Source organism: Coenobita brevimanus, chromosome 5 (genome assembly GCF_032717465.1).
Source record: "Coenobita brevimanus isolate Jiangsu-jjx chromosome 5, ASM3271746v2, whole genome shotgun sequence".
NCBI classification, from domain to species: domain Eukaryota; kingdom Metazoa; phylum Arthropoda; class Malacostraca; order Decapoda; family Coenobitidae; genus Coenobita; species Coenobita brevimanus.
In genome coordinates this window covers 5,842,288-5,846,873 of record NC_136958.1, presented here as the reverse complement: position 1 = coordinate 5,846,873, position 4,586 = coordinate 5,842,288, and positions in this window count along the sequence as shown.

The window sequence follows — 4,586 nt, the reverse complement described above, 5'->3', positions numbered from 1 at the left end:
GTATCTTCAAACTCCTTCTGATTTCTTTTTCCTTTTTTTTTCTCGTTACCTTCTTCTTTTCCATTTCTCTAATTTTTGTTTCAATTTTTTCTCAACCTTTTCCATACCTATTTACCCTTTTCTCGTCCTTTCTCAGCCCCCCCTCCCTTTCTCCATTCCTTTTCTCTTTCTCTTCCTGTGCACTTACCTTTCCAGTTCTGTACTTTTCCTTACACCCTCTCTCTCTCTCTCTTTCTCTCTCTCTCTCTCTCTCCTTTCATCCTTTAGCTCTCCGCCTCTCCATTTTCCGACACAATTTTCTCTTTTCTTACATTCTCTCCGCTCTCCTTCCTTTCCTCGCTTTCTTCCCCTCTCCAATTTTTCCACGTTTTCCCTAAAAATTTCTCTCCCTAATCCTCCCCTCTTCTCCCTACAAATTTCTCTCCCTATTTCTCCCCTCTTCTCCCCTACCGACCCAGCTTCCCCTCGTTACAATCGCCTGGCACCACTGGGCTAATTCAGGAGCCTTTTAAACAATCCAATTAAATCCCTCTCTATCCTATCCCACTCTTTTTGGCCTCCCCGGTCTGCCTTTTCTCTCTTTTCTCTTTTTTTTTCACTTTCCTCTTTTTTTTGCTCTCTCTCTCAATCCCCTTTTAACTATTCCTTCTTTCACAGTTTTTTCTTCTTAACTGCGCTCTCTCTCTCTCTCTCTCTCTCTCTCTCTCTCTCTCTCTCTCTCAGCACAGATAGGCCTATTCCTTCTTCATCATTTTCAATCACCATCCATTTTCCTCCTCCACTGTTTTCCCTCACAATCAATTTCCTCTCCACGTTTCTCCAGCTATTCATTTTCCTCACAGCTCTCTCTCTCTCTCTCTCTCTCTCTCTCTCTCTCTGTTATCCAAATTTCTCCCTGGTGATCTCTTCTCACTTTTACTTACGTGTAGCTCTTTCTCATACGTGCACATCTGCTCGTAATCTCGCCCTACCACGTGCATCTCGCTCTCGTTCTTACTCTAAATACGTGCACCTTAATCTTCGTTCTCGTTCCATACGTGCCTCTCACTAGATTACGTGCCTTTGGGTCCACGTTCTCGCCTCAATACGTGCATTTCGGACAATATTCGTGCTCCATTAAGTGCATTTCGGTCCGTTACGTGCATCCCACCCAATATTACGTGCATCCCGCCCCATTAGGCAACGTACACAACTGCCCATTTCCGCTTCCCGCCCATTACGTGCATCACTGTTTCTGTTCTCGCCCCATTACGTGCATTCGCCCCATTTCGTGCACCTCGATTCGTGTTTTCGCTCCATTACGTACCGATACATGAAGGGTATGGGCTGGTATGGATAGGTATGGGTTGGTGTGGATAGGTATGGGTTGGTGTGGATAGGTGAGGACTGGTGTGGATGGGGGAGGACTGGTGTGGATGGGTGTTAGTGACGTTATCTGAGGGCTGGTGTGGATAGATGACGAATGATGAGGACTGGTGTGGATAAATTGGCGTTGATGTGGATAGGTAAGCGCTGATGTGGATTGGACATGACTGGCGTGGAGGGATAAGAGTGTATGTGGATGGGTTAGCGCTGGTGTGGGTTGGTCAGGGCTGTTGAGTATGGACGAAGGCTGTCAAAATTTTCAATGGAATGGTGAAAACTGAAAAACCACGTCCCATATAGAAATCTGAAGGAAGAGGGGAAACAGAGGACCGTGGTGAGGGGTGAAGAAGAGGGCTGTGGAGAGGGGAAGAGGGCTGATGAAGAGGGGTGAGGGTGTGGAAAGGGCTAGAAAGAGAGCTGGTAATGGTAGAGAGAGAGAGAGAGAGAGAGAGAGAGGTGGGGGGGGGCAGATCTTACCCTCGTGCTCAGATCCTGCCTCTGTTAAAGTTGTGCTGTGCTTGTATACCTCATAACGTGTGTACCTTTACCCTCCCACACCAACACTTACATCCTTCACTCTGACACACATACACATACACCGACCACCCACACACCAGCCCTCACACACACACTCGAAGACCACAGACACACACACACACACACACTGACCTACCACAACGACGGACAACTAAGCTACAAATATCACATTCTCCACCGCAGACCACACGCATACTAAAACACCAACACCCACTCCCTCACAGTCTCCCTCACCCACACTCACCCACAGTATCATCCACCACCCACACTGTCTTTCACTAACAACACACACACACACACACACACACACACACACACACACACATACACACACACACACACACACACACACACACACACACACGTCAACACATCCTACACGCACACACACCAGTTCACAGCACCCCTTTACAACATCAATGCCTCTCATCCATTCACATCCCACACACAAACATACTCTTTACAGTATCCCCAACTCATCCCTCAATACCCCACTTCATTTCCAGACATCCCGTTGCCCTCTCCCCATACCGGTCTTAACATACATCATTTCCTACACTCAATCATTCCTTACTGTCATTTCCCAACTCTACTGTACATCATTATCACTGCCTCCTCATTCTGCTTTCTCCCATTCTCTCCTACTGTATAGTCTCGTTTCCCTCCAAATCTTCCCTTTCTTCCTTATCCTCTCATTCCCCCGTGATTTTTCGAGCGTCAGTAACAGGTTCCCATGTTTTTCTATTTCCTTCCTTATTCCGTCCTCGCGATTTCCATCCTCTCCCGCTTCCCTAATGCTTTCCCCCAAACCTTCCATTTGTATAATTTTATCTCCTGCACCACTCCACCTAACAACCAACATACACACACATACATACCATAAATTTACACCACGCACACGCAAGCAAGCACACACACACACACACACACACACACACACACACACACACACACACACACACACACACACACACGTCTCCATAACACCACTCACACTAACCAAGCACCACCTTACCTCCCACACCGCCATCACCATCCTTGCAGCCACCATCCTTCCCCACCTACCACTATTCCTTCCTTCCTACCACAATCCACCACTACCCGATGCTCCATGTCACCTGCAACCTACCACCACTATCCACATAACAACCATCCCTTCCCTCTAACCAACATTCTTCCCCTCCTATCACACTCTATCACCATTGCTAACACCACCTTATCACCCCTACACTTATCACCATCCCTTCACTCCCATAACAATATAACCCAACCAATTACACTAACTTACCTCCCATAACACCTCTATCACATCCCCTACCGTTATCACCATCTCTTCTGCCCCCTCCCCTTCAAGCACATCCCCCCCTCCACAATTCGTCACTACAACCCAATTTAATGCACCACTATCCCTTCTATATCACCATACCATTCACACCCCCAACACCCCCAACTACCACTCACACCACTACACTCTACTATCAAACAGCACAGTACCACTAACAGCACAACCACCTTCTACCTACTCTTCCCACTACCACACATACACACACACACACACACACACACACACACACACACACACACACACACACACACGTCATCCCTCTCCTACCCTCCCCATCCACTCACAATCCATACATTTTTCTCGAGTGAAACAGGCCCCCTTCTCCCACAGCATCACCACGACCATATCCTGCTACACCACTCACAACACCCTTAACCATACCACTCACACCACCACAACCCTCTTCCACACCACTCACACCACTCTCTTCTACTACATCTCACACCACGACCACCCCCTACTACACCTCTCACACCACCAATCCTACCACAGCTCTCACACCACCACCACCCTTTTCACACCACACACATCACCACCACCCTTTTCACACCATACACATCATCACCAACCTCTTCCACAACTCTAACACCATCCACCACCACCACCTCCTCTATCCTTTACCACACCTCACACCACCACCAACACCCACTTTACACCACTCACCACCATCCCACACCACACCACCCTTCCTCACCATCTCATACCACTCCTTTTCCCCACCACCACAACCATCCTATCCTGCCTACCACGCCCCCACCCAACCCCCCACCACCTCAGCAGAGTCACAATCCCTGCATTAGTCTCTGGCAAAGCAGACCCCCGCCTCCCAACTTCAGGGCAAGTCTGCTCTCGTAATTTTATAGCGGGATGGAAGTTAGAGAGGCAGGGAAATGAGTTAAGGATTGCCTCGCCCTCTCGACCAGCGCCCCGACTTTCATCTTTCTTTAAATAGCACATCTCTATGATCTCAGTTCCATTTCTTTTGTCGTTCCAAATTTCTTAGCAGTAACACCTTAATATTTTCCTTCCCTTTCCATCTTCCTGCGGCACTCCGACTTTCATCTTTCTTTAAAATGGCACATCTCTATGATCTCTGTTCCATTTCTGTTGTCATTCCAACTTTCTTAGCAGTAACACCTTAATGTTTTCCTTCCCTTCCTCCCTTCCTGCACATTCCATTACAATACCATACTGCCTTCATCTACTCCTCCTTCCATTCCTCTGCCATTCCGAGACATTATTTTCTACTTCCAACCTTTCCTAAATTCTTCACAATACCAAATAAATATTCCCTGTTTCCATTTCATTTTTTTACACATGTCGCATTAATATATTCACC